Source organism: Cervus elaphus, chromosome 21 (assembly GCF_910594005.1).
Source record: "Cervus elaphus chromosome 21, mCerEla1.1, whole genome shotgun sequence".
NCBI classification, from domain to species: domain Eukaryota; kingdom Metazoa; phylum Chordata; class Mammalia; order Artiodactyla; family Cervidae; genus Cervus; species Cervus elaphus.
In genome coordinates, this window is record NC_057835.1 from 58,158,139 (window position 1) to 58,178,670 (window position 20,532).

Sequence of the window (20,532 nt, forward strand, 5' to 3'; positions counted from 1 at the left end):
TGTTTTAGCCACAACTTAAATACTTTCTTTCATTCCTTAATAGGGATGAAATATTACTACTTATTTGGCACCATTAGAGACTGAGTGGATGAAACATAATCCTTACCTTGCCGAAATGAGAAGAGACATCAGTGGCAGTCTCACCACCCACTGCCTAGATCTCTCTAAGGCTTAGACAAGAAGGATTTTAGAGTGCAAAATCTTCAAGTGATGAAGCGCTAACATTACCTGTAAACAGAGCAAAGGTTTTCATCAAAACGAACTCCCCGCTGCAAATTGAGCACACTCACCATTAAGGTTTAAAAGCTCTACTTACCAAGGCACTTGCTGTCATGCATTCACACTCATCTTCTTCTGTCCTTCATCCACAGTCTGCCCAAGGCAGTTTTCACTTTTCACAGCCTCTGTATGAGACTATTAAGTGCCTCTTTCCTTCTTGTAATGATAGTTGTCATTTATTTTTACTGTTTTTGTGTATGTAGTTTGTTTCAGCTGTGTACTTTACAAGTACTCATCGTTTCATTTATGGCTTGCAACTGCCACATGAGGTTGGAATGGATTTTGGAAACTCATAGACTAGGAGTTGAAGGGAGCAAAGAGGTAAGAGTAGTTCTTAAAGCTTACATGTGATGGAACCAGGATCTGAAGCTGGGCCTGACTCCCAAGTGTTTGATCCCCCCCGCCATTTCCAATTTTGCGCTGCCTCCTAGTCTGCTACTTTCATACTTCCTTCATCTGTTATCCATCATTGTTGCCCTAGACACAAAGTTTATCTTGCATCCACTGCTGTGCTAGTCATCATCTTTAAGAACTCAGAATCTTCTTTTTCCGTGCTCCCCATTTTGTTACTTTGGTTCTCCAGGTGTCAGGAGAAAGCTATGTTAATGGTGAAGTTGCTTCTGTTTCTTTACAATGACTCCTTCCATCTTCTTGCCATTCACAAACTCAACATTTAATGAGCTGTAAGGACCTCTGGGTAGCAAAGCATACTGCCTCTTTTCTGGAGTCTTCTTCCTGTGGAGGACCCACCCTCCTCCGCCTTTCTAGATTTCCTTGGAAAAGGAAGGCCTGCTTCTCATTTCTGTGCTCATCTTCACCACGGTTTCTGACCATGGTTATTTGACAGTCTCTTCTTTGTAGTCTACTACATTCATTTCTGCTGCTTTCTGCACATTGTCACCATGCCTGTAGATTCAGGATCTTCCTTCACCATCTTTCATTAGCTTCTTCAAACTTGGATCATATAAGTTTCCTCTAAATTCAGCACCAGTAGGTATCATGTTGGTAACCCATAAGAGCTTGTCCTTGATCTCATTTTCTCCTCAATTACCTGTTGAAGTGACTGCGTCTCAAAACCCTTCTAACTCCTAGTTCTCAAATTTGTGTCTTCTCTTGCTTACAACTTACATAGCTTAAACTTTCCTTACCATAAAGTAATTGAGCTTATTCTTTGACCTTTGGTAACCACAGGTCTAAAAAATGCTGATAGTCCAAAATTTCATTTTCCTTGGACTGTCAATGTATTGGTAAACTCAGAATTCTGACTGGATTTATGGTCATTGTCTTAGTCCATTTGGGCTGCTATAACATAATACCATAGAGAAAGTGGATTATAAGCAACTGAAATTTATTTCTCACAGTTCTGGAGGCTGGAGGTCTGAGATAAGGGTGACAGCATAATTAGGTTTGGCAAGGATCTTCTTCCAGTGTTTCTTGTTATATCCTCACATGATTGGAGAGAAGGCTAGCCAAGTCTCTGCTTCTTTTAAGGGCACTGGTCCTATTCTTGAGGGCTGCACTGCTATGACCTTATATCCACCCCCCCCAACCCCCACAAAGCCCTACCTTCAAACACTGTCACATTGGGATTAGAGTTTCATCATAGGAATTTTGAGGGGACATAAACATTCAATCCCTCCAAAATGCTGTCTTTATTATCTTAATGCTTTTCCCCTTTGCGTTTTTGTGGTGCAAATCTCATGCAGCTAAGGGGGATTTGGTATGCTCTTTGGGCTTCCCTGGGCTCAGAGGTTAAAGCGTCTGCCTGCAGTGTGGGAGACCTGGGTTTGATCCCTGTGTCGGGAAGATCCCCTGGAGAAGGAAATGGCAACCCACTCCAGTATTCTTGCCTGGAGAATCCCATGGAGGGAGGAGCCTGGTGGGCTACAGTCAACGGGGTCACAAAGAGTCGGACACGACTGAGTGACTTCACTTTGCCCACAGATGGGATTTCCTACTCCATGGAAACCCTCTTCATTACTCCTTTATGACTCTTCATTGCAGTCCCTTTGATAGTAACTCTTCCAAACATTTTTCTGCAATCCTGGTCTTTTAGTCCATGCATTGCAGGAAGGGGGACCCTTTTCAGGCCCCCAAAGTGGGCTCTTGTCTAACACTCAGAAATGAACTGTCCAAGGAGACACATGTGCTAAAAAAGCAAGAGACTTTATTAGGAAGGGGGCACCTGGGCAGAGAGAGGTAGGGTAAGGGAACCCAGGAGAACTGCTCTGCTGAGTGCTTGCAGCCTTGGGTTTTATGGTGATGGGATTAGTTTCTGGGTTGTCTCTGGCCAATCGTTCTGACTCAGGGTCCTTCCTGGGGGTGTGCACATTGCTCAGCCAAGATGGATTCCAGTGAGAAGGATTCTGGGAGGCTGGTAGGATGCATGGCATCTCCTTTTGACCTTTCCTGAACTCTTCCAGTTAGTGGCAGCTTATTAGTTCTATGTTCCTTACCAGGGCCTCCTGCCATAAAATAGCTCATGCAAATGGTTACTATGGTGCCTGGCCAGGGTGGGTGGTCTCAGTCAGTGTTCCCCCTAACACATGCAGTCTCTTATCACTCAGATAACAACCTCACCATTTAATTTCCTGAGGAAAGTCAAAGTTGTCCAATGAGAGCTCACTAATCTTTTCTCTCATTCTCACCATATTGTACCTTTCTGTTACCATACCCTACTCTGCTTAAAAACTTTAAAATATGTCACCCATTCTTTTATATATATTTTTTCTTCCTATCTCAGACGAGTGGTTTTTGTCACTTCTACTTGTACTTTTGGGCCTATGATCCCTTTTTAGAGCTTTTCTCTGATAGAATCTCTTACATTTGTATCTTCCATCTGTCTCACTCCTCCTTGATACTGTCTCCTTTTACTTATCAAAAGTTTTTAGATATCCTCCATATTACATGTAAAATAAAAATATCCATTGACTCTACAATCCTTAAAATGGCCCCTTTTGCCACTTTATTTTGCATTCTTTTCATTGTTCAACCTTTGGGAAAAAAATCTTTTGCAGTCCCTGTCAGATTTTTCTTTCTTGTCACACATTCAAGGTTTATCTGGTTCTAAAATGTTGCACCTTCCCAGGTGGCTCAGACGGTAAAGAATATGCGTGCAATGTGGGAGACCCAGGGTCAGTCCTTGGGTTGGGAAGATCCCCTGGAGAAGGGAATGGCAACTGATTCCCATATTCTTGCCTGGAGAATTCTATGGACAGAGGAGCCTGGTGGGCTACAGTTCAGGGGTCACAAAGAGTAGGACACGACTGAGTAAAAAAGACCTGATTTTAGTTCATGCTTTGGGGTTCCCCTCCTAAATTGTTCAATAACTTTAATATCTCTCTGTAGACAAGCCCTGTGTTTTCATTTGCATCCTGGGGAACTTCATTTTTATGGCCAACTTAACTTTTGCTAAAAGGTGAAGTCTCTGTACCTCCTCCCCTGGTCAGAATTAAACCAATGAAATCCACACTGGACTCACCTAGCTTGTCACTGACTTTGCTGCTGTTTTTAGTGATACCTCCATTCTCTTCCCCAGGTTGAAAATTTTGACTACATATTCAAATATTCTGTCTCCTTCAGATCTCCACACTCATCTGTTATCCTTGTTAGTTTTAGTTCATAATGAATCAAGTCCAAAATTCAGCTTGCCAGTGCTCTGGCCCAAATCAGTGTTTTAGTCATGATTGTTGCAAAAGTCTCTTAACTGATTCTTATCTCCATTCATCACCCATCTCTGTCTCTTAAGTTTTAGACACCAACTGGATTAGTCCTTCTATCACTACCCTTTGATCGTATCATTTTCCTGCTCAGATTTTTAAGGACTTATCAGTGTCTGGACACTAATTTTCTTACTCAGTGTGATATTACATGTCTGTTTGGTTGGGACCCAACCTACCTTTGCAGCTGTCTTCTGAGACTATTTTGTGGACTGATTGTTCCCGTGCATTTGCTCACATGGGCTTTTTTTTTTTCTGTTTGAAATACCTTTATTTCCCCTTACCTTCCTTCTGTTTGAAGTCTAGCCCACCAGACCCTGTTCAGACGCGTTCAGTGATCATCCCAGTCAAGGAGTTAGTGGATTAAAGCAGGAAATTTCTGTGATAATACTTACTGCCTGTTAGTAGGGTAGACTATCTAATGCCTGTTCATATATCCCTTTTGATTGGATGCTTTTCAAGGACTTCTGGATGCTTTTCAAGGACTTCGGTTATGTCTTCTATTCTCCTATTCCTCAGTCTTCTAGCAACAGGTGCTCAGTATTAGTTTCTTGATTAATCCTTTGTTTATACTATTTATTATTTGACCAGCAGTGAGAAAGGGTAAGTGTGCTTGGCAGCTCGGTAGTTACTGGGGCTCTCAAGGTTGATGGAGGCAAGAGGAGCTGGGCTCGCCTAGTGTGGGGCTGCATGGATGAGCTCAGGTCTCTTCATTACCAGCTCATTCTTTTCTTTTGGAAAGGAACTTTATGAGAAATGCTCATTTTATTCATCTGTTTTTAAATGCACAAGAAAACACACTTGAAGCACTGAAGCCAGGCTGCCTGGGTTTGAATCCAGGCTTTGTCTCTTAGTGGCTGAATGACCTTGGGCAAGATATTGGGCTGGCAAAAAAGTTTGTTTGGATTTTTCTGTCACATCTTGCCAAAAAACTCTAACAAACTTTTTGGCCAACCGAATAGATAACCTTTTCTGTGTTTTACTTTAACTGTATACTTGGAATAATAATATATTCATAATGTGCTTAAAATAATAATGAGTTAATACATGCAGAGCATATTAAACAAAATGGCAAATAGAATATTCTCAAATGTTGGCAATTAATATTACTACTATTAAGCAATGAGGGAATTGGTACAAGCAATAGATGTATTAGAATTTGTTTCTATGTACTTCCTTTTTGAAAATGAGTGGAATTTTCTCTTTGTTGCCAGTGTTCAGAAAATGCAAGATAATAGACATTAGTATGGATCTATTTTTTTCCAGTGTGCGACGGCACTATACAGTGCTTCCCTGCTGGCTCAGATGGTACAGAATCTGCCTGCCAGTGCAGGAGACAGGGTTTCCATCCCTGGGTCAGGAAGATCCCCTGGAGAAGGAAGCGGCAACCTACTCTAGTATTCTTGCCTGGGAAATCCCATGGACAGAGGAGCCTGACAAGGCTACAGTCTATGGGGTCACAAAAGGGTCAGATGTGACTTGGCGACTAAACAGCAACAACATGATTTTAACATATGAGGATAAGATCTAAAATCTCTTAAGATATAGAGCATAGTGAAAGAGCAGATGAATGGAAATATCAGGAAATTAAGGAATCCAGGTTCATATTGGTTTATCATATACACCGAGGAACTGAGTAAAGTGAAAGTTGCTCAGTTGTGTCCAGCTCTCTGCAACCCCATGGACTATACACTCCATGGACTTCTCCAGGCCACAGTACTGGAGTGGGTAGCTTTTCCTTCTCCAGGGGATCTTCCCAACCCAGGGATTGAATCTAGGTCTCCCACATTGCAGGCGGATTCCCTACCAGCTGAGCCACTAGGGAAGCTGACATATACACCAAGGGACCAAGCAACTGAGTTAATTACTTAAACCATTCTAGAACATGGATGATTATTTATGTACCACCTAGTAGACACTGAGCAATGCATTGACCCAGTACTTCCTAGACGCTGGTAGTGTGAAGATGAGCAACATGTGGCTTTTATTTTGTGGATGCTCAGCTTCTTAGGGTAAACTGTTAAATAACTGCAGCTCAATGTTAAGTGCTGTGGACACAGATACACAGGATGTGCCATAGGCTTCTATGGTGTCAGAGGAGATGTCGGAGGAGCTGAGTCTTAAAAGTGGTCAGACTTTTATAGAGGGGACAGAGTGCATCTTTTGCTATAGACCTCAGTGATGTCAGGTGGGATTTTTTGTTTTGTTTGCTTTACCAAGATCTGTGAGGACAGCAAAGTGCCAGTTGTGGTTTACTTGATATGAAGGGAATGTTAATTGTACCAAATATTCTGGGATTTTGTTGTTGTTGTTACATAAAATATCTTTGGTTTTAGTACAAACTTTTTAAAAGTTGCTTTTTAATATTTGGAGGACAGTATGCACATATTCACAGGATGCCCTTGTATCTCTGCCTTTTTAATATATTTAACAAAATCAAGAAAAAGTTTTCCATATTAGGCAGTCCATGGAAAGATTTTTGTCTGTGGTTCCTAAACCTGATAATGGTGGGAATCATCTGGGGAGCATTTAATGACGGGGGAGCCTGGGCCTCCCTCCAGATAAACTGAAGTAGACTCTCCGAGGAAAAAGTTGGACTCTGCATCCAGGAATCACAGGTGCTGAAGAATTGTGGGAGAAGCCAGCAGTCACTGTGAGCTTGTGCTGTTGACATGGAAACTACTCACTGTGTCTGTGATACTAAAGAATACTCCGAAGTGAAATGAAACACAGTAAGAAGACAGAGTTGGAACTCAGTAGGAAGTATCATGAAGTCTTTGACTTGTACTTACCTGGTGTGTGCATGCATGCTAAGTCACTTCAGCCATGGCTGACTCTTTGCAACCCTACGGACCACTCCTCTGCCCATGGGATTCTCCAGGCAAGAATACTGGAGTGAATTGCGCTGACCTTCTCCAGAGATCTTCCCAGCCCAGGTACTGAATCCCTCATCTCTTATGTCTCCTGCATTGACAGGTGGATTCTTGACCACTAGTGCCACCTGGGAAGCCCACTTATCTGGTATGTTTTCCTAGGAAGCAGCTTCAAGAGGCAGTGATTTGCAGATAACAATGTCTTTCAGAAAAGGGACTGAGATTTCTAAAGTTCTCTTGCTACTGCCAGATCCTCAGGCAATCATTTGGTCTTTTGTGTCCACCTTATTATTTTCTTGGAAAAGGATCTAATCTTGTCCCTTCCCACCACCTCCTTTTTTTCCCCTCCCTACGAGCAGTGGTCAAAACTTGGAAGGTGTGTTTACCTGGAGGCAGTTTTCAGTAGGTTTCAATTATTTAATGTAAAACACATGCATGTTATGGTTGGGGGAGGGGGGAGAACCAAAGCAAATGCTTGGAGGAAAGTTAGTAATTTCATTCAAAACATGAAAATAGCACTTCACTTCTGTGTAGGAGTCTTCTTGGTCATGTGAGGTCATCGCAAGATGGTTACATGTTCTCTGTACACGTGCACATTTCTCCTAGACTTTGTTTAGGACACGTCCCGCACTGATCTTCACGTGACTTTAGCCTGGTCACCCCAAATCTTCTCTACTTTGACCTAACACCTTCTCCACTGGGTCACTGCAGTCATTCCTCTGAGTTCTACACAAAATGGAAAGATAACTTTACAAACATTTTTATTATGTACATTGCAAACTTTTTTATTATGAATTTTTCCTATCAAACCACAAATAGGGAATACCCCTTATAGTCATTGCTCAGACTCAACATTAATTAATATATATATATTTTTTCTTTTTTATCTGATGAAGTATTTTAAATCAAATTTGATAGCATGTATGTTACCTTAACATACCTCATCATTTAATAAAATGAAGTTATTTTATAATCACAATCCCATTTCCAGAGTTAGCAAAATTAACACAATTTGTCAGCATCATTTATTACTTACCGCAATCAAATTTCTTGGATTATTTCAAAAATGGCTTTTTACAGTTTCCTTATTTGAATTGGGAACCTAGTTTGGGAACAGGACATTTTTAGGAGTAGTGCTAAAGACATGCATAAAGAACGTTTTATTCTTGATGTAATTAGAACAAGTGGGGGAAAAACCCAGAACCTCATGGGATTTCTTAAGTATTTTGTGGCAGGAACTAATACTTTCTTTAAATTTTCTGTCCTTAAGGAGCACTATGATCTATCCCCTGAGAATGAGCGACCCAAGGCACTTTTTAAACACTGTAAACCACAGTTTCTGGTTTAATGAGAGATTACTTTTCACATTGCATTCCATGTTGGTGCAGAAACAGTGATTTCATATTCTAAAGTTAGTTCTGCAATTACAATTTTGATTGCTCTTAGAAAAATGCACACACACAATACTGTGACTCAGCGAAGGGTGTTGCCAGTGGGTTGTCATTTTTAGCTCTCCAATTATGATGGAATTGCATAAAGAATGTTCAACGGAGTGCTGCATTTCTCTGCTCCCCATGCCTTTCTTTCACCAGCACCGAGCACATCCAGCCTCCTTTTCTTCATCTTGTTTCTTTCTTTCTTTCTTTTTGTGAATTAACAAGAGTCTGAGAAGCACAGTACACAGGTGAATATAGATAACCTATAGCAAGAGCTGCTTCCTAATAAGAAGTAAACTGTCTGTTCCCTTGCACTTACAAAGATTCGTAAGACTCTACGTAAAATGATGAATTCAAAGAAGTCTAATTTTGAACATAAATTGATGTTCATGTGGTACCTTGGTCCATGAGGCACTTGAAAGTTTTTATTGCAAACATGTTGAAGGGACACTGAGTTGGTAAGACATGGCACCTGCCTTCCAGGCATGACTGTCTTCCAAGAGGGATGGAAGTGGGGCATGGGGAAAACTGGTGGTTTGGAGGGGAGGAAGCTGGAATCAGGGAGGTTACCTGAAAGTTCTTGCTATAAGTGTAGCACAAGTTAATTAGCAGCTGGATGAGGGTCCTAGCAGTGGGCCACGAGAAGAGATGCTAGAAAGGTTTAGAAGTATCCTTACACCTTGGTGGGCTTCCTTGGTGGTTCAGGTGGTAAAGAATCTGCCTATGTGGGAACCCTGGATTGGGAAGATCTTCTGGAAAAGGGAATGGCTACCCACTTCAGTATTCTTGCCTGGCGAGTTCCATGGACAGGAGACTGGCGGGCTACAGTCTGTGAGGTTGCAAAGAGTGGCGTACAACTGAGCACCCAACACTTTGACTTTTACCTTGGTAACTTACCGCATCTGAGGAATGAAAGAACAGGGTGACCAAGAATTTGTGTTGTAGTACACACTAATATATTTACTATGTTTTTGAGGAGAAACATGAAAATTGATGCAGGAGCTTGATTTTTTTTTCTTTAATTTTGATGCCCTCACTTTGAAACCAGAGTCAGCCAAGAAGAAATGTTCCCTATATATCTTGGAAGCATGATCAGGACACAGGATAGATCAACTGATTATCTGATCAACCCTCGTGTAACAGAGACTTGATTAAGGTGTCAGTGACACAAATTTAAGAGTGTCTGCCCCCAAGAAGCTCATACTTGATCAGGAATGAAGATGAATGAGTAGAGAGAGGGATAGACTACATGTAAATTATGTAATTGTTAAATGTTTATGATTATAATTAGGCCTAAATTGCCAGGAGAAATATCAATAATCTCAGATACGCAGATGACACCACCCTTATGGCGGAAAGTGAAGAGGAACTAAAAAGCCTCTTGATGAAAGTGAAAGAGGAGAGTGAAAAACTTGGCTTAAAGCTCAACATTCAGAAAACAAATCATGGCATCTTGTCCCATCACTTCATGGGAAACAGTGGAAACAGTGTCAGACTTTATTTTTTTGGGCTCCCAAATCACTGCAGATGGTGATTGCAGCCATGAAATTAAAAGACGCTTACTGCTTGGAAGGAAAGTTATGACCAACCTAGATAGCATATTAAAAAGCAGAGACATTACTTTGCCAACAAAGGTCCGTCTAGTCAAGGCTATGGTTTTTCCAGTGGTCATGTATGGATGTGAGAGTTGGACTGTGAAGAAAGCTGAGCACCGAAATTTGATGCTTTTGAACTGTGGTGTTGGCGAAGACTCTTGAGAGTCCCTTGGACTGCAGGAAGATCCAAAACCAGTCCATCCTAAGTGAAATCAGTCCTGAGTGTTCATTGGAAGGACTGATGCTAAGCTGAAACTCCAATACTTTGGCCACCTGATGCAAAGAGTTGACTCATTGGAAAAGACCCTGATGCTGGGAGCGATTGGGGGCAGGAGGAGAAGGGGATGACAGAGGATGACATGGCTGGATGGCATTACCAACTCGATGGATATGAGTTTAGGTAAGCTCTGGGAGTTGGTGATAGACAGGGAGGCCTGGCATGCTGCGGTTCATGGGGTCGTAAAGAACAGGACAAGACTGAGCAACCGAACTGAACTGATGCTAAAACCAGTTTTTTTTTTCTATGATATCCTGTCTACCTTTCTCCCCTGTTTTTGTTTTCCTTTAGAAAACATCTTAACTTTAGAGTTAGAACAAGAGTGTGCAAGATATTTTACTGAAGTTGTTGAAGAGGCAGGATTGGGGTCAGCACTTACATTTGTACTACATGCCTGTGGTCTAGTCATAGTTCCTGGGCTGGGGCAGCCTCCTGTACAAGCTGGGTGCTGGTGCTTGGAGTGACAACTTTCCCTCTGTCCCCTCCCACTCACTGGTCTCTGCCAGTCTAGGCCAACATCGTAGTGGCTGGGCCAGTTGGGTTATGAGTGAGGTGTGGGGCACCAATCCTTTTTCCATTCTATCACCTTTCTTTTGTTAGTGCCCCAAATTGGAGACACTAGTTGCTGTCTACAAAAGATTGCCAACAACCTTGGCAGCTTGATGGATGTCTTGGTTTAAGGTCAAGGTCACTTTTTCCCCCTTTTACGTTTATAGAGCAAGGGAAAAAAATACAGAAACAAAAGTGTAACCAAAGGTTCAATCTTTAGCATTCCTAGCATCAGTAAATATTTTTACGTTTTCACTCATGGTTGATCTTAAATTTTCACTGTATAAAATTATAATCTTTTATTCTCCAATTTTTGTTATTTCTTATTCTCATCCAGGTGACACTTAATACTTGTGTTCCATTTCTTCTGAAAAGGTGCTTACGAACATTAAAGATTTGGATTGACATTCTACTCTCAATTTTTCGAAAAGCATGGTGTTGTTAATAATCAGTAATTAACATGACAATTTATTTTTTCAACTTGGTAGCATAATAAGGCCCCTCAGTTACACCACAAGAAAGGAACGCTTACAATGGACCCCATCTGTTGACTCTCATAACTTCCTGAGTCACGTTTTCTGCACCATGTAATGGTGATCCGTTAGTGATGCAAGGTCTTTTGGATCTTTTAAGTACCCTCTTTACTGCCATCATTTGAAAAAAGATTAATCTGGTGGTAGGTTTAAGCCTATAATACCATAATTTATTACTAGTTCAAGTTATGCTTGTTCCAGTTTGAAAATATAACTTAGACGCATATCCTGTGAGACTCAAGCATAATTTAACAATGGAATTGGTCGTGTCTGAAAGAACTCAATAAACGGGAAACACTAACTCTCTCAGAGCATTAAGAGTCATCTTGAGCCTCAAAAATACTAACACAGGTGTATAATCATCAGTGGCAAAATGCTTGCCAATTCTTCAGGGACTTTACGCAAGTATTTAAGTGGAAGATACACTTGGTGAAATATATCCCATTGTCATACTGTTATCTTTAGAAGAAAGGAAACTGAATAGTTGACAGAAATGTGGAAAGAGAACCATTTCACAGTAAGGAATGGCTCTCCTTATTACATTTTTAAAAACAGAACTGATCTTCCTCAGAGTTCTTTTTGACTTGCCTCCACTGGTTGAATTTGCAGCCCCTCCTGTGGATTCCCACAGGAGCTTGTGCAGACCTCTATCATAGCACTTAGCACAATGTACTAGTTTTATTTTCACATGTATACTAAATGAGTAGGTATATTTAAGCCAGCAGAGGAGTGACTAAAGGATGGTGGGTTTCACTCCCTATCAATTTGTCCAACTATTCCTGGGCATCATCGGTCATCCATATAGCATCCTATATCATGGCTTTCTTCCCTTAGACAGGATTAGTCAATGTCTGTGGTTTATGAAATCATCTGAAGGAGCCCCACCATGGCCACTGCTTCGGACAGTGCAGGTACCAGGCAGGACCAAAACCTTGCTTCTGAAACATCTCAAGTTGCCAACCTGTAGAGGTCTGGAGCCATACTGGTTTCCATGCATAGTCAGAGAGACTGGCACTCTCCCAAACCCTAAGTTGCGCTTTGATTGTGTAAATGAATACTGTCTCTCCACAGTCTTCTCCACCAGCCCATCTGGTTAGGATTTCTCTCTTCTACTTCAGGAACTAAAATCCAGTCCAAGGGGCTGGCTAGCCTCACAAGCTTAGCTGTCTCGTCTTTTTACCTGTTCTAGGACCCTCCCTTGAAAAATTCTTCCCTTTCATCCCTGATGCCAAACAAAACCAGTACAGAGTTGAGAAAGTGCTTTCTTAGCTTAGCACTGAACTCCAGCTTGGAGAGTTTAGATAACTTTGTTAAATGCATGTTTGTGTTCCTCACTGGACTCTGAATTCTGCAAGGGCCAGGACTGTCTATCCATGGCATTTCACACAAAGTTAAAGAAGTCAAAGTTAAGTGGAGGAAGAATTATTATAGTGTCTTGCTCAGACTTAATAGCTTTCACAACTTATTCTAAGCTGGAATAACTCTCATCAGTACCCTTTGCTTCTCATCCACTAAAGAATATTAAATATGTAAATATTCTTGTTGCTCAAGTTCTATTTCAAGATTCCCTTTTAGTGGAAAAAATGTTTAGCGTATCTTTTATTTCTCTTGAGTCATCATCGTTCTTGGGAACACAGTGATAAATGTTTTAGATGCTTTGCAGTGTAAGAGTTTTGTGGTCAGTAATGCTTCCTGAGCCCCTTAATTTGTAGCAAATTAAAAATGCTGATTCTTATGGTCTGTTTTCCCCTCTTTTAGGTGTGGACTCTCTGAGTATAGCATGTTTGAGCTGTTAATATTGTATGTCCATAGAAATTTTATTTTAAATTTATTACTTTAAATATTACCATGGCATTTAAATTGGTAACAGCCAAAAATATGCTAGGCACTAGCAGTAAATAGCGTCTGGTCTGTAATCCTCACATCATTTCTTAGAAGAGTGTTGGCCAACTTTATCTGTACAGGCTAAAGAGTAAATGTCTTAGGCTTTGTGGCTCATAAGTTTCTATAACAACTCCTTAATTGGGGAAAAAATGGGACTCTGATGATGAAATTTACCCAAGACCACCTTGCTAAGAAGTACCAATCCTGTTGAATTTTTGAATTGAAGGATAGTTGCTGTACAATATTATAGAATTTACTAGTACACAATATAGTGGTTCACAATTTTTAAAGGTCATATTCCATTTATAGTTATTTTAAATATTGACCATATTCCTCATGTTTTTACAATGTATCCTTATAGCTCACTGTATATCTAATAGTTGGAAACTTTTAATCCTCTATCCCTAAAGTGACCCTTCCCTACTTCCCTCTTGCAACTGGTAACTTCTAATTTGTTCTCCACATACATGGGTCTATTTCTCTTTTGTCATTGTTGTATTCACTAGTCTGTTGTATTTTTGAGATTCCACATATAATGATACACAGTATTTGTCTTTCTCTATTTCACTTAGCATAAATTGACTTCACTCTGTCAGTAGTGAAAAACTTCAATAATGAGAGATTAGTATCTACCCATTTGGTTAGGAGTGTCTACTACATGCAAGGCACTGTCCAGTATGCTATGAAGACGATACAGGCCCAGTTACGGGAACCTACAATTTAGAGGAGGTGGAAGTTGATAAATAACATTCTTTTTACCTGCCTAAGTTGTGAATGATAACGAGAGACTGGGGTTTTCAGTTGACTAATTAAATATCATTTTGTTAATGGTAAAACTTACTGGAGAGCGTGGCTTTGATGTTCAGCAAAAATGAACTTCCTAATCTCATATCTTGGATTTGAATGAGTCCATCTGGCTAGACACAGGCAGTGTTCATAAGCACAGGACTCCACAAAGAGGCCCGATTCTGTAACACTTTGGCAATGCAAGACAATTCCAAAGAGGAAAAGATGGATGAGCATGGTTTCTTGTCCCCAGAGAGAATTTACTCATTTCTTGGTAAAGAATTAGTGAAAAGGTGGAGAACATGCATAGTATCATATAGAGAGAGATTCTGCCCCTTCCCCTGTGAAAAAGGGAACACCAGATTTAGGGAGTAAATGACTCACCTCTTCCTCCCCCAACATAGCATAAGCCCCACAAGGGCGAAAACAATTGAGATGTTTTGAAATTTATAGTGAAGAGAAATTACCTCCAGGATAGGAGAGAAGGAATCGTTTGACCAAGAAGGTGGCGTTTAGACAAGTATGTGAATAATTTTCACTTTGATATGTGGAAATGACAGGAAAGGATGAGCCAGAGAAAGGGAATATAAGAAGCAGGGGGGCACTTGGGATATCTAGAGGTCAGTTGCTAGGTCATAGAGCTAGCATGACCTAACACCTCGATTTGTTTGAGACACCCTGAAGTCTAGAATCCCAGGAAACCCCTCAGTTCTGTACAAACCAGATGGCTGTACTCTTGAGTGTCTGGCTAGGCACTTGAAACTTAAGTTTGTTGGATGGTACGATATACAGGAAATGGCAACACTATTCTTGCCTAGAGAATCCCACGGACAGGGAAGCCTGGTGGGCTGCAGTCCATAGGGTTGCAAAGAGTCAGACAGGACTGAAGCAACTTATCATGAACACGTGCACAATATATGGAATGGCTCCATGTTTGGCAGGTCATACAGTTACTTCCTCAAGGGGCTCACTAGGCTGAAAATGAAAGGTGAGAGGCCAAAGGCTATCAGTAGATGACAGGAACCATTGAAGAATTTTCTAAGGATAAGGGGGTTACATTGAATCTTAGAGTATGGCAAATATGTAGAAAGGAGTTTGCAAACTACTGAATATAAAACTAGATGAGAATATTTTAGGGAGTAAACTGAAACATCAAGAAGGATTCTGCTTTTGAGAAGGATGAAATCCTAAGAGCTGTATGATCCATTTGTATTGTTCCTGTTCAGAGCTTCTTAGAATTCACTTCCCAAAACTACATCCATCCTGATCTGTCTGTTCTAATGGATAGCAGTTTATGTGATGTTATGGTGGTGTTAGCTAACACAGTGGTGGTAATTATATTGCAGTATATAAATGCATAAAATCAATGCATTGGACACCTTAAACTTGCACAATGTTTTGTCAGTTATATCACAGTTAAAAGGTCTAATGAATTGTGATTAGGAATGAATTTTATATATGATGAATTGAACTCATGGGTTGTTTGTTATTGTTGTTTTTAAATGCAAGCTCTCTACTGTTGTCTTTTCCTGGATAAAAATGCATTGAAGGATGCATTTCTAGTGAGTTCCTTGAAATTATTATTCAAGAATAGCTTTATTATCATGACTGTATTGAATGTTCTGCTTGCATGTGGTAGTCCTACCAGATTGACCAGACTGATATAATTCATTCAGCAAAGACAGCGGGGTAACACTTGTATGGTCGTTTGTTTTTGGCACTGAACTGGATGAACCAGATGTAGATGTTATCTGTTTAAGCATCTATACGGTGTCTCTCATTCAACAACTATTTGTTAATTAATCAGGTAGATAACTCCCGCTACTGAAAAATCTAAGAGGAAACTGCAATGTTAGAGTATTCTAGTCTTTTTAAGTAATAAGCTTTATCATCTAAGAAATATCAGAGATGGTTTTTATGAGTTACTCAAGAACTCCAGGAAATATAGACGTGAAATAGAGATCTGGTTCCTTGGAAAACTGGAAGTAGTTTCATAAAACTTCTTTGTATTAATTGCTCTAGTTTTTTAATAGGTAATTATTATGTTAATTATTTTGAAATGAATTGCTTATTGCTATTTCTGCCTAAATTTGAATCTTTATATTGTTTAACTTATTTTGAAATAATTTCAGAGTTATAGAAAAGATTAAAAATTGTACAAAGAAATCTTCTATACCCTTTACCCAGGTTCTTTAAGTGTGATCTTACCACACTTTATAATTGCTTTATCATATTATCTATTTTTTCTGAAACTGAGTAAACTAGAGACATGAGCTCCCTAAAAGACATCATTTCATTCTTAAAAATGAAAACCCAATTTATAACAACAGTGCATTTATTAAAAAAGCACTGAAATACACTGTTACCTAGTTTATAGGGCTTATTCAAACTTTCCCAGTTGTCCCACTATTGTGTTATGTAGTAAAAACAGAGAAGTCTATTTCAGATCCAATCTGGCATCACACATTACTGTATGTTTATCTGCATTTTAATCTGGACCAATTCTTCAGCCTTTTCACAACATGACCTTGACATTTTTGAAGAGTATTGGTTGGTTATTCTATACAACATTCCTAATATTGATAGTTTGATGTGGTCTCATGACTAGATTGAAGTTCTGTGTTTTTGCCAGGGATTTGACAGAAATGATGTATTTTTTTTCAGTGCATCATATCAGGAAGCACTTGGTACTGATTTGTTCCATTTTTGGTGATACTAATTTTGATCACTAAGGTGTCTTGTCTGTAAAGTTACTGTATCTCTCTCTGAAATAAGTGTTTTGTTGGAAATGCTTTGATGCTATAAAATCTATTACTCATCAATTATGTACTTGATATCTTTAACTAGTGCCTAAAATGATTATTGCTATGGTGATTTCCAAGTAGGGAAAATCTCCTAATTCCTTACATATTTTATTTTAGTTAGTTAGAATTCTACAAAGAAGAGCTTCTCTTCTCCTTCATTCATTCATTCTTAACAGTGTAGATTCATGGTTTGTTGTTTTCTTCTATGGATTATAATCTATTAATGATAATTCTATTGCTCAAATTGTCCTAGACTGGGCCGCTGAGAGCTCCGTTAATCTGTATTTTTGACATGTTTCCAACATTCCTTGAAGACTTGCTCTGCTTTCTGGCACATGTTGTCTCAGGCTGATTTTGTACTTTCCCTGACCTCACCTTTGAATCAACCATTTCTCCAGGAGGCTATGGCTTCTGTTAGTTGAGAATAGGCTGTGTGCTTAGTCGCTCAGTTGTGTCTGACTTTGCGACCCCATGAACTGTAGCCCACCAGGCTCCTCTATCCATGGGATTCTCCCGGCAAGAATACTGGAGTGGGTTGCCATGCCCTCCTCCAGGGGATCTTCTCAACCGAGGGATCGAACCCAGGTCTCCTGCATTGCAGGCAGATTCTTTATCATCTGAGCCACCAGGGAAGCCCAAGGATACTGGAGTGGGTAGCCTATCCCTTCTCCAGGGGAACTTCCCAACCCAGGAATTGAACCGGGGTCTCCTGTATTGCAGGTGGATTCTTTACCAGCTGAGCTACCTGGGAAGCTTAGTTGAGAATAGAATTTGGAAAACAGAATCTGGACACTTGATATGTTCATTGCTATCGGAAATGGCATTAACTCTGGAATTTCTTAGTAAACAAAGCTAGAAAACATGTGTGTGTATTTTTGTGTCTCTGTGTATACCTGTATATACATATATAATTTATCTCTATGAACATATTAAAAATAACTTCATGATGCAGTAGCCTCTAGTTCTGACCCAACATTACAGGGTTCATTTTAGTGTGATCTTTTTCCATGTTTCTAACTCATTTCTAGCAATGAAAAACCTCATCCACAATATATTTACTCAACTGTTCAATTTGAGAATCTGCATAGAAAGCTTTTAGAGATGCTAACCCATACTACTGTGAAACACAACCTACTCAGAATCAGTATTCATTTACAGTTTTCTTTGTCTTTTGCTTAATGATATGGAGTCAAAATGTTATATTCAAAAGTTGCTTAGGTTAGTTCTCCTCTCATTTCAGTGTGGTTCTGTTTGTCTGAAATTCAATTAGATTGGGATTTTTTGGTGGGAATATTCCCTCTTCCCCATCCTTACTGTTTGCATTTATTTTTTGAGTATGTCAAATATTAACATGATTATTAAAGTCAGAACAGTGTAAAAGAGGTGTCTGCCTTTCCTATACCCTACCCCTTCTAACCTACTTACAGTCCCCTATCTTTTTGACTCCATTTCACCTGTCTAATACAGTGACCTGTTCCACTAGCTTCTAGTTAATTTATCTTATGTATATGTTGCACAAGAGAGAAGACATTTAAAAATTTTCTTATTTACCTCCTTTCCCTTATATAAAAGGTAACATGCATTAGTTACCCTGTTGCACTTTGATTTCTTTATTTCTTATTCTTCTTCTTTTATTTTTTTACTTAACAGTACATTCTGGAAATCATTCCATTTAAGTTTAGAGTTCTCCCTCACTCTTTTTTATGGATGTACTGTATCCTTTCCTGTGGATGTATCCTCATTTATCCACTTACTCTTCTGTGTGTAGACAATTACGTTGCTTCCAATATTTTTCAGGGAAAAACAGTACTACAGAGAATAACCTTGTACAAATACATTTTCAGATTAATATAATTTTTATTTCATTAAAGCAATTTAATCCAAGTATTGCCTAAGTTTTCTGTGATGAAGAGAATTTTGGAGTTATGTATTTGTTTTTCTTCCTTTGGAAGCATCTTCAGTATATAAAATTGTTAAATTCTCCTACTTTTAAACAGAGAAACACACCATATTGGGACTACTCACCATGAAATTTCAGTAATTTAATTCATGTTTAATGTGTGGTCAAAAGAGCCCTTATGCTTCCTGGCTTTTTATTATCTTAGGTAATCTGAGTAGCTTCTAACGAGAGGTTCTAAAAGAATTTGGGGAACTGGTTTTATAGCCGTAATTGAGACACAGCTCTGCATAACTCCTTCCATTCACCACTTCCTCCTCCTTGTACAGGATACAGGCCTTAAAGGCCACAAGCAGGGCCATGTGCTTTTCCAAATTAATAGTTGTTCTTTTATTATCAGTAGTCCCCCAAACAGTGTACTTTCTAAACACTTGATTATCTAATATCTCTTATCTGTGACCATAATACAATGTCTTATTAAATAGAACTCTCTATATTGTGGATTTACAAGTAACGATGTTTTCAGGACTGCCCTGTAGCACTTTTTACTATTACCATTTTCCTGTTCAACTGTCACCACCTAAGAGGAAGCCAATCTTAATTTTATTTGTACATCCTTTCTCTTAAGGGTTCACATTCTGCTGGTTTCTTAACATCTAATCTAAAATCAAAGCATATCATTTTAGTTCAGATGCCATGTGTTGTGTTTTATGTGATCCTCACACACTTGAACTCGGGTTTCCTTGACAAAGACGCTGTTGTTTCTGAGTTGATTGACTTTAACCAGAAGCTGGTGCTTCCTAAGCTTCATGTTTGAATGGGCTCTAGAGGTAATGTGGTGTACTCCTCAGGGATGTTCAAATCCTATGAAGTTTTCCTTAATTCTGAATTTGTTGTATTTGATTAAGATGATGTAATTTTATTTGTTTGCAGTAACCACAAAGAAGAGCTGCTCTCACTAATTCTGAAGAGTAAATTAATAAACAGTAATGTGAACACAAAGAGAATTTAACTCAAAAATTTGATATTGAGTCATTTCATTATAAGGAAGCAATCAATCTCTCTCCTTCATTTCCTCTCTTCCTCTTTCTCTCCTTTCATCCTCATTTAGTTAGACTTGTTGTATACAAATACATTTTGTTATTAAAGAAAAAAGAAAATGAAGAAAGAAAACAAAGTAAAAAGCTTGTCTCCAGTGTACCCTTTCATTACCCTTCTCTAATGCAACTATTATTTTATATCAATTTCTTATATTTTCTATACATTTGTACCCTCACACATATAAACTCTTAAAGTTTGCAAGCTTGAGGACGAAGATCCCGTGGAGAAGGGAATGGCAACCCACTCCAGTATCCTTGCCTGGAGAATTCCACAGACAGAGAAGCCTGGTGGTCTACAGTCCATGGGGTCACAAAGAGCTGGACATGACTGAGTGACTAACACACAAAACAACATATAAACTCTTAAAGTTTGGGAGCTTGAGGATGAAGGGGCAGTGACTCCCCAAAGACAAGGGTAGGGACTTTTAGAAAATCGTTCCTAAATTTTGTTGCTACTGTCAGAAAGGGGAGAATGACTTTTCCCTCCATTGTTGGAAGCTGTTTAGACATTTCACTATTGCTGTCTTTCTATCTGAAGAAGAGATAGTAGGATACTGGGAGATGGAAACACTAAAGATGCAGCCTGCATGTTTGGTTACAGAGTGGATGAGACTAGGATTATGGTCTTGATGGGACCTTTGTAGCATGGTTGGGTGGGGGCCAGCTAAAGCTTGTATCAAGGGGACACTGTGGACAGTGTCAGCTGGAAGGCACGGGGAGATTATAAAGGGACACGCAGGGAAGTTGCTATGGGTCTGAGGCCCTCCCTGACAAAGTTCCTGTTGATGAAGGTGGTCTCA

The 20,532-nt window shown here is 39.5% G+C and overlaps 1 protein-coding gene across 2 annotated transcripts in view; it reads left to right on the forward strand.

The window, feature by feature from the left end:
- RSPO2 (R-spondin 2) overlaps positions 1 to 20,532 on the forward strand; it is a 162,051-nt gene that overhangs the window by 28,834 nt on the left and 112,685 nt on the right. The window lies entirely within an intron of this gene.